The sequence below is a fragment of the Vulpes vulpes genome, chromosome 9 (assembly GCF_048418805.1).
Source record: "Vulpes vulpes isolate BD-2025 chromosome 9, VulVul3, whole genome shotgun sequence".
NCBI classification, from domain to species: domain Eukaryota; kingdom Metazoa; phylum Chordata; class Mammalia; order Carnivora; family Canidae; genus Vulpes; species Vulpes vulpes.
In genome coordinates this window covers 84,399,134-84,410,155 of record NC_132788.1, presented here as the reverse complement: position 1 = coordinate 84,410,155, position 11,022 = coordinate 84,399,134, and the positions used below count along the sequence as shown (strand labels likewise).

Genomic DNA, 11,022 nt, shown 5'->3' with positions numbered 1-11,022 from the left:
TTCCTAAATTGTAAGTCCTCTGAGGTCCAGGACCATGGCTCATTTGTCATTCATTCCCTAGGCCTAGCATGACGCCTGCTGCCTGATGGGTACCCAGAACGTGGTCGAAGGATTGGATTTGAGAATGCATGGGCTAGCAAAGACAAGAGTTGAAGACAGTGTCCCCCTATTCTCTGAATTATGACATGGAACCAAAGAGGCTCACAGTTTGTGTGCCCCTCAGACAATGACTAATGAGTCTCAGTCTTCATGAGCACATTAAGACGTGATGAAATTCTGTCAGCTTAGCTCTCCTACCTTCTAAATTAAGAGTGGTGAGCATGGTTTCTCTGCTCCAGTCACATTTTGTTGCAGCAGATTCCATTCAACCTCCTGACACCAATTTGTGTGATATTTTAGCATTTAGTGCAGACAGGAAAGCGGTATTCCCGCCTGTGTCCTCTAGGCAGGCAGCCCACTTTGCGGCTCAGCCATGTGGTTTGTGCTCGCCCCAAGTCTAGTCTACTTGATTGAAATTCTTCTCCCGAAATTCACTCATTAAACTCTCCCATGATCCATCATGATGAAACTGATTCTCACAGCATTGTCTTTTACCATTATTAATCTTTGGGGATTGATGCTCGCTGGTGCTTCTGACTGACTCACATGATTTCAGCTATTAATCTTTATCTCAATCAAATTATTTACTGTTTTAACTTGGAAGGTCTTGCTGCCTCTGGGGCTGAATCTTATCAGCTTTGATGGCTTCCCAATGAAAGCTTTTATTCCCCCCCCCCCCCCCCACCACCAACTTTTTGGTTTGCAAACAAATTCTACCCACAAGAATTCCTAGACAGATGTTGTTTTCTTGAGTTCCTTTCCAAACACTCTTTTCTTTCCCTTTTTGTCTGTCTTTCTTCTTCATGGGGGCAATTAAATGTGGTACCTGAGAAATGATCTTCCAAATCTTTTCCATCAGATGCCTAATTCAAGGGAAGCTACCATGGTGGATATCATCTATCACAGGTTTGGACCAAGACCACGTCCCCTACAAACTACTTCTGGCTAATAACTCAAAGTGTTAGGAGTACTAAGGTAGACCCATTCCTGGAAAACTTACTTGTTTACCGTTTTGGCTCCAAGATTCCCCCATGACTTTGTGGCACCTGCCTTAGGCTACAGGGCAGTCTGGAACACTTCAATGCAGCCGTCTTTCTCTCTCTAGTTCACTTGGGGTCAGGTTGCAGCATTATCTGCTCACTTCTAATGTCTTGGCTTCCTTCTGAAGACCTAGGCTCACAAAACTTTCTTTCTACCTTTCTCCAGATAGGTACTTGGCTGCACAGAGAGAGTTTTACTTTAATGGAAAATGATATCAAGGAGAAGAGAGCATTAGGTATTTCAGAAACCAATATTCTCTCAAAAAGAAAACCAAATCAGTAAAATTGTTAGTAGGATGAAATTGAAATAGCTAGTTTGAGACAGGGCATGTGGCATTTGTTATTTCATGGGCTCACTAGACTGAACACTGCCTAATTAACCTAATTAAAGATTTAATATATTCATTAGGATATATTCAGACACTTTTCAAACAATTGAAGGTCAAAGGTGGGGAAAAAGACATGACAAATATTATAAAACTGGGAGGGTACAATTAGGTACCGTAAATTCTCCAACAGATAATCATGTTTTTTATTGTGTATCTGGGTGATTTTTTTTTTTTAATTAAGAGATGTAAACTACTTTCAGGTTTGTGTGATAGTAAATGAGATGTAAAGAAATGGAGAGGATATTAAGAAGATGAAGTTTTAGGAGGCAGAAACTAACCTCCTGCTTTCACCTGTTAGGGACTGGCTGAATGAAAGGTTAACCTGATAGATCCTTAACCTTGGAGGAAGGAAACTTGGAATCTAATTCCCAACAAGCCAGTAATTCACACTTGCTGTCTGGTCCCATTTCCTCATTTGTACAGTTAAATAGGATGGGCTACCTGAGGATGACATGCCCAGTCAGTGAACCTTCCTAAATTCCTCCCACAGAATCTAGCAGGAACCTCGACTCAGGATTGAATGTTGTTGAATGTTGGTGTTGCTGAGTAGTGTTTTATGTCTAGAAAGCCAAACATTCCAGAATGTTCAAAATGAATAAAATTCAAGATATGCACATGTCAGCTGGCTAAATATATAGAAAGGGAATTTTAGAAAGGGCATAATCCCAATTGTCGCCCAGAAAGTGTGGATTTCATGGAATGACTCAAACCTTATTTATGGAGTTTCTGCTATTTTTAGGTACTGTACTAGGTATGGGCATTGTTTGAGGGTGGACTCTGTCAGCGTAATCCTGCAGATGAGTCCAAATGACTGGTTAGCTAATACCCTGGAGGTCCTCCTCCTTCCAGTCAGAGCAGAAAGAGACGGTTTGACTAAGTGGAGTAGTGGTAGAGAATGAATTCAGCTCCTCTCTGCATGAAGCCCACACCTTCAAAGGTGGAACTCACTTCCTATCAGAGGTATGAAGTGTATACAGATCCAAACTAAAAGCTTTCTATCACGTTGCCTTTTAACGTTTCTTGCTGCTTTTAGAAAGGGGAGAGAGAATTGGATACGGTGACACCACTTCTAATGGAGTCTTTACCTTTGATGGCTTTTGAAGGAAGAATCACTGTACGTGCTTGCTATGAAATACTTTCTGTCTCGAAATGTCAGCTTGCTTTTTTCCAGTCACAGACAGGGATTCATATATGGCACTGTGATCCTGGGGTCTGGAGTGGATGTACTGGTGGCTCCAGGGAAGATGTACTGGTGGCTTCAGGGAGGATGTACTGGTGGTTCCAAAGAGGTCTCTGGCTATGCACTGAAATTTTTCAAGGATGGTTTCTTTGCTTGCAGGGATATGTGTCTGTCTCAGGCCTTCTGAAGGCCTGGATTTTTATCAGTTTGGCATCTCACTACCTTTCTGTCTTTTCTAGGCAATACTACACTGCAGGAAGGACAGACCGAGAAATCAGGCAGCAGTCCTAACTCTAATGAAGCTAACCTGTGATATTAGTAACTAGTTGGTTATAGATGCTCTCTCTGGCCATCCAGAACTTTCCCCCAGACTGAGTCTCCTAAAACTGAGATACACAATAAAAACATGATTATCTGTTGGAGAGAAAAACATGATTAAAAAACATGAGTCTGAGTCTCCTAAAACTGAGATACACAATAAAAACATGATTATCTGTTGGCAGTGTTCAGTCTAGGACTGAGTCCCTAGGAAAGCTGATCAACTTTGCCTTGTTCCCATATTCTCTTTGGAAGTTAACATTTAATACAATTATCAGTACTGATTATGCAACTATTTCAGGCTTTCTGAAAATAAAAAAAAAAAAGCTTGGAATATATGGGAAAGCATAAAGAGGAAAAACGAATATGTATGTTTTCTTTTTTTTGCTACATCAGGGATATTATTGCCCATACTGTGGTGTTAGTACTTTTTACTCAACACCGTATTTGCCGTATTTCCTTGCCTTTAAATCTTTTAAAAGAGGAGTTCTAGAACTGCACATGATTTTACAGGATGGATGTGCCAAACCCTATTTAACTATACTTTTGTTAGGTATTTGGAGTGTTCTCCCTTTCTAACTTTTGCTTACTCTTCTGGCAGGACTACCCTTGCGTTCAACTCTTTTTGCACATCTGTGATATTTTTTCCCTTAGGAGAAAATCTTCAGGGTAGAGTTGCTATGTTGATCGGGCTATTTTACAAGTTTTGTGGGTTTATATCATCTACAACTGTTGGAGGAGGACCCTTGGATTAAATTCACCAGCATGTTGCTAGTGGTAGGAGCAGTGGTGATTTGTAATGGTTAATTTGATTGGTCAGAGTGGGTACCTAATTCTCATAAACATTTTGATTGTTTCTGATAACTATGAATTTTTAAGTGTTTTCCTCTTAGGCACACTGGATTTTTGTGTATTTCCTCTAATTTTTTTCTATTTTGTCACATTTTATGTATCACCCACTGTAATTAAAGTATTTTTTATTATCTTATAAACTCTTAATTAACATAGCAGATAGTTCATAGCCCTTTGTCTGACTTTTATATTTTAACAATTAAATTTTTATTTTATTTTTATGAGGCCAAATATTTCTAAAATCTTTTTCACAGTCTCTTCCTTTGCTTTCTGAATACCTTATGCCGAGAAGGGAATAAATGTAAACTATATTGCTTTTGTGATCTTATGATTCATTTTTTTTTTCATCTTAACTGGCCTGAGTTTACTTTGAAGTATAAGGAGAGGAGGCATTTAGCATTTTGAGGTGGGAAGGGATGTAAGTACCAATTATGACATATCTCCTTCAGGAATCTAAATGCTCCCTTCTGACTGTATTGACTGTATACATTCTTCAAGATTTAATCCCACCCAGCTACTCTCAGGTCAATGCAATGATTTGAGTTACCATACATTTTAAATATATTTTAACATCTAGCACTTTTGAGTTCCTTGGATTTTTCTTCTTAACTTGGAAATTATCTTTTAAATACTACTTTGCCATCTGCTGTTTAACATGTGAGTTTTCTCCTTCGATTATATAAACTATAGTTGTAAATGCCCTTATGTGCTTAATGTGCATAAGCTTATCTCTTCAGTCAACTTGCTCTCCCAATGCTCTCCCCTTCACTACCTTGTGCTACACAAGGCTTCCATTTCAGACCACACCCCTCTATTGAGTGTCAATACCTATTAACACCACATTTCTACTCTTCTCCTAATTGTCTGTTTGTCTCTCAACCTATGTCTCTCAACCTTTCCCAAGGCCGCTTCCGAGAGCAGAAGTTCCGGCTGAAGCGCTGTGGTCTGGGGCACAGAGTATACCTGGTGGAGGAGCATGGCTCTGCACACCACCTTAGCCTTCCTGAGAGCACGCTGCTGCAGGCTGTCACCAACACTCAGGTCATCGATGGCTTCTTTGTGAAGCGCACAGCAGACATCAAGGAGTCAGCTGCCTACCTGGCCCTCTTGACGCTGGGCTTGCAGAGGCTCTACCAGGGCCATACCCTACGCAGTCGCCCCTGGGGAACCTCAGGGGATCCTGAATCAAGGCCTGGGCCCTCCCCACATCCTCTCTGCTCACTCCTCACCTTCAGTGACTTCAACGCGGGAGCCATGAAGAACAAGGCCCAGTGTGTGCAGGAGGTGTTCCTCAGGCAGCTGATGCAGGTGCGGGGAGTGAGTGGGGAGAAGGCAGCAGCCATAGTGGGCCAGTACAGCACCCCTGCCAGCCTCCTGGCCGCCTATGACGCCTGTGTCACCCCCAAGGAACAGGAAATGCTGCTGAGCACCATCAAGTGTGGTCGACTGCAGAGGAATCTGGGGCCTGTTCTGAGCAGAATCTTTTCCCAGCTCTACTGCTGCTACAGCCCTCTGACCTGAGCCATCCCGTGAGGCCAACTACACCACCACCCCCTGCCTTCATGGGCTAGCCAGCCTTTTAAGCCACTGGTCTACAATAAAAATATAAGTATTTGCAAAAAAAAAAAAAAAAAAAAACAGAGTTCTAGATTCTGGCCCCTTGTTACATCACAGAAGGGAACCAGCTGTAGAAACTGAAGCACAAAGGAGAGACTGCATGTGGTGCTCATTAATGAGACCACTGGCATCAGGACCTGGCCACAGCATAGACTGTCTGAAGCTCAAGTCAGGTATGGAGAGCTCGAGGGCCAACGACAAGGTTGTCCTCAACCTTGGGAAAGGTATGCTTACTTTTCAAGCCAGAACTTCTTGTATTTTTTTTTCCATACTGTGTGTTTAGAAAGTACTTACATGTTCTCAAACTCAAAAGACATAGGTGTGAGCAGCAATCTCAAGCTGTCATTGTCCACAAGCCTCCAGTTGATCTCAGTGGAGGGAGACAAATGCTGTACTTCCAAGTTTCCTATCCTGACAACAGCTCAGTGATCCATTCTAGAAACTACCATCTCCTTTGACTGTCGGGCTCAACTGTATTTCTCCTACTTTCTTCTACAAGTTGAATAATAGGTTTTACATCAAAATTGAATATAATGCTGTATGGCATTATCAGGGGCTTTTAATAAGTTAGATACATGTTTCTCAAGCAAATTTCTTTTTTTTTTTTTTTAAATTTATTTATGATAGTCACAGAGAGAGAGAGAGAGGCAGAGACACAGGCAGAGGGAGAAGCAGGCTCCATGCACCGGGAGCCCGACGTGGGATTCGATCCCGGGTCTCCAGGATCGCGCCCTGGGCCAAAGGCAGGCGTTAAACCGCTGCGCCACCCAGGGATCCCCTTTCAAGCAAATTTCTAATCCTGTTTCACAGTTCCCCTGCCACTTGTTTTTTTCAGTGGCCCAGAGTGTCTGTCACTGTCCAGTCTTTTCTAGATGCTGTGAGTTACTATAGAGATCTTCTAAGAACAGAACAGCACCATGGTTAAGAGCAAGAGTTGGTGAACCTAACCTATACAGGCAGATAGTAAACATGTTCGATTTTATGAGCCACAGGTCTCTGTTACAACCCATCTCTGTCATTATACTGAAACATAGCCATAGACCATATATAAATAAAGGAGCATGGTTGTGTTCCAACGGGACTTTATTTACAAAAATTGACGCCCAGCTGAGTTTGGTCCCTGGCACGTGGTGTGCTGACCACTGGTTAGAATTGCAGGTTCTGCAGCCAAATTGCCTGAGAATGAGTATCTGTTCACCAATTTTCCAGGTGTGTGATCCACAGTATGTTTCTTAACCTCCTTGAGCCACAAAAATAGGGTATTCCTAAAATGAAGATGATTATAACATATACTTTATAGGGTCCTATTGAGGACTAAAGGAATCAGTACAGGTAAAGATCCTGGAGTTTGTGTGCCTGGGAATATATGTCCTACTGGATATTGTGTTAGTTTGAGACCACTGCACTACATAGATCACTGCAAGAACATTTTCAACATTTCCTTTCTCTTAATTTCTATTGTTTAGGCCTTGGGTCCTCTCCCATCCCTCCCCAGAGTAAAATCTTTCAGGGAATGCCAATGGAGAGGTATAACTGCTGTCTGTTTTGTTGTTTTATTTCCAGAAGGGAACGTTGCAGTGATAACAGGGTCTTCCCAGGATACTCTGTAACACAGAAAACAAGGTCGGCTTTGTTATAGCTACAGAAAAGCTCATTGCTTGTATTTCTTTTCACATGGTTTGCCAGTCAAGATCTATTTACTCCATGGTTTCTTGGCTAATTATTTCCAGCATGGCACTGATTGAGCTGTTAATAAAGTGTGAAGGTGCCTTGCAGATACATTCTGAGCCTTAAAGAAGCCATCTACATCTCAAACTGAAAACTGCGGTGTCCTCCGATCCCTCCAATATTCTGGCGATAGCATCTCCAATTGTAAAATTAATCAAACTTCTTTCAGTGACAGAAATGTTAATTTAAAATTTTTGTCACAATTACCCGGAGTGTTATTGCAGCTTCTGACTTGTAATTAATTTCTCCTTCCCTTTTTCCATCACTGGGTTAGACTCCTTTGTAATAGTGATAAATGAAATAGCTGCCTGACCTTTTTTTTTATTTAAAATAAATTACTTTACAAGAAAAAAATTACCTCCAGGTAATCAACACCTTCAGATAAACAGGTGAACAAGGGGCATTAGGTACTTTATTGTTTTCTCTCTCTCTATCTTTTTAATTTGTGTGTCTTCGGTGATTGAAATGACAAATGGAGAAAGAGCAAAGTGAGTCTACTTTTATGACTGTGTTCCCATGTGGAACTAATTTGGGTTGTGGTGTTGGTTTTTATGGGTACTGGGGAACACCGGCAAAATCAGAGTGTGATACTAAGAGATTGTAAATTAGAATAAAAGATACCCTCAGGGGAAGAAAGGAAGCAAGATGTTATGTTTACTTGAGCAGTAACTAGAAAACTTAGTACCCCCCTCTGTGTGAACAAGCCCCTACTACTCCCAGTATGGGAGCAGACTAGATGCGTAGTGGCACCTGGGAGCTTTCTGGAAATGCAGATCTTGGGTCCGGCCCCTATCCCACTGAATTAAACAAAATCCTCATGTCACCTGTATACATTCTAGAATTTGTAAAACACTGGAGCCCAGGCTTAGAGATGAGATGTCCTGCAGGCAGGTAAAAGTGAGGTTTATAAACAAGTAGCTACTACTACTTGGGCACAGAATAAGAGATCCAACATACACATTTGAATTTCAGAATATGAACAATTCAAGGAATAGGGATGAAAAAGAGATAGTCACAGACGGGAATTACTTTTCTTGTCCCCCTGCAAGAGGCCCAGCTTTCTGATGACTGTCTCAGAACTGCCACCCATGGAATGGCAGGGACCATTCAGCTCTATCACAGGAAGTCCCCAGACATCTGACTGAGTGAGTGGGAAGAGAAATGGAATGGAATCTACTAGACCCAACTGTAAAAATCCAAAGCAGTTGGTAGAATGTAAGAAGCTTTTGTAGAGTAAATGGATTGTTTAGTTGGTTTAGCTCAAGTGATTATGAGAGAATGGGTAAGGATTTCCTGCTTCTGAAATCGAATGATGGGACATGGGAGGATGTCACCTGGCTGAGATGATAGAGACGGAGAGTAAGTAGGTGTAGCAACCCTTGGGACCCACGATGGGCCATTCTCTGTGCTGTGCACTGCAAGTACAGCCATGAAGACAATATGTGCTCCACTCTGGAGGAACTCCGAGTCTGTGGGGCAACATTTTTGGGTTCTCTCTGGGGCTTGGTTTGTTACTTTCTTTGTAATACACTACTTTTCTCAGTAATCCAGTCAATGACTCTCTATTTAGTTTTTATTTTGCCTACAAATCTTACCACAAGTAAAGCTAATGAGCAGTGGTAAACTCTGGGCTACATTTACTTGAATTGGGACAGTTTGAGTGCGACTTCTGATGTCATTGGGAATGTCCTTATTTGTTCCTGTTATTAGTAAACAAGGTAGTTATAGGGGCTGGCTTTCAAAATCTCCATTCTCAGTAGAGAGCTCTGAGAATAAAGATTACATGCACAGTGCTTTTCTGGGGAAAGCACCACTAGCTTGGGATCTTTGTTGTGAAATCCTCTGTCAAAATTAATTAAGGGAATCACATAATTACAATTTATGCATCTAGGTGGCCTCCAATGGTTTGCTTATTAATATGGGATTAGTTTTAAAACATCTGAAATAACAATGAAAAGATGAAATGACCTTTTTTGGGGGGGATGAAACTTAAAAAGTGAAAGAAATCTTTGATTTAATCCTATCTTAATGGCAGATATGCTTAGGAATGGACCATTCCCCTCATTTAAACTTTCTTTTTAGGTATAAATCCTCAGGTTGGAGATCCAAGGATGGGAGGCCCTACAGAAAAGCCAGTATTATTTTAAAACCCTGGCCACATCACGAGCAAACTTATTACAGGTGGCAAGGCTGGTAGGAGATAATTGCCAGCCCCCGGGTTCATAGGGAGGCACTTGCTTCAAGATTGGGCTCCTCTGGCCCTTGATAAACGGAGTTATCACTAACACACACATGCTGCTGAATATATTATTTCATTCACCAAATGGAGATTTAAAATGACTTTGTAACATGCCAAATTAGGTTAATTATCTTTTAAGAGTGTTTTGGAAAAAACTCTAAATGTTCTGTTCTAAGGCTGCAGGGGACCTGGCATGAGCTGGCCTTTCTTTATTTATTTAAAAAATCACTTATTTTTTGCTCCTGCTTTATTATCCCCTGCTTCAAGGGACACCCAGCAAGTGTCCCTTGTGACACCCTCTTCCTCTGCCAGTCCAGTGTCGCTTTCACAGAGACCAAGATCCTATTGGAGCATCCCCACCCCCATCCTCTCCATTCTTCCCTGCTGTGTCCTGGGAGGAGCCACACTCAATTCTGGTTCGTGTGTGTGTGTGTGTGTGTGTGTGTGTGTGTGTGTGAGAGAGAGAGAGAGAGAGAGAGAGAGAGAGGGAGAGAGAGAGAGAGATACAGAGAGAACATGTGAGTGGGGTAGGGGGAAGGGCAGAGGGAGAAGGAGAGAAAATCTCAAGCAGGTTTTTTGCCCAGCACAGAACCCAATCTGGGGCTTGGTCTCATGACCATGAGATCTTGACCTGAGCCAAAATCAAGAGTTGGATTTTTAGCTCACTGAGCCACCAGATGCCCCATCAATTTTGGCTCTTGAAGATGCCCACTCACTTTTGTTTTCTTGATATTTTGACAAAGACATCTCTGATCAGCAGGGAACCTCATGAGGAGATTTCTTCATCATAGGATGCTAGCAGGGGCACATGCTTAGGAAGCAGACTCCTATGGATATGTGTCTAATGGATGCCAGTGAAGTGTATCACATAACCAGAAAGTAGTTGGCACTCAGAGTTGCTGGAATGTGTGAAGTGTGCAACTTTCATGTTAAAATTCCTAAACATTTTTGTTTATGGGATAGAATAAAAACTCTAACATCACCTGCAGGATCCCCCACTAGGCTGCTTCCTGGCATTCTCAATCTCCTATTTTAGCGTTTAAACCCATGGAGATTCTCAGGACCCTGGAATGGCCTAGAAATAAGAAATGTAATTGCTGACATTTTCTGAACATTTCTTATGTTCTGTGTATCATGTTATATGCTCTTAGGGCTTATATTTTCTTTTTAAAACTCATAGCAGGGTAGTATTATTGTCCCCATTTTATCAGTGAGGGAAACTGAGGCCCAGAGAGAGATGCTGGCCAATAGCATGCAGCCTGGCAAAGTCAATATTTGAACCCAAAGAGCTGGTTTCTCGAACCCATGCTTATTCAATATATGTTTGTTGTAGGTGGTCTTGCAAGCCTCATTTCAGATAAGAAGAGTATGGGTCAGAGAAGTTAAGTAACTTACCATGGTCACCCTGTTCTATGGTTAGCAGAGCTAGGCGTGAAGCCAAATCTGATTCCCAACCCGGTGCTGGTGAGCCACAGGCTGATCTGCTTCCTGGTGGTGGTCTGTAGCTGGTACCTTCTGGTTCAGACCCAGTTCCTTAGAAATCTCTCTGGGGATTCTAAT

The 11,022-nt window shown here is 41.9% G+C and overlaps 1 pseudogene; it reads left to right on the top strand.

Annotated features, from left to right (window-relative positions):
* Positions 1–4,760: 4,760 nt before the first annotated feature.
* On the top strand, positions 4,761–5,501 carry LOC140593794 (crossover junction endonuclease MUS81 pseudogene; annotated as a pseudogene).
* The last annotated feature ends 5,521 nt before the right edge of the window (positions 5,502–11,022 follow it).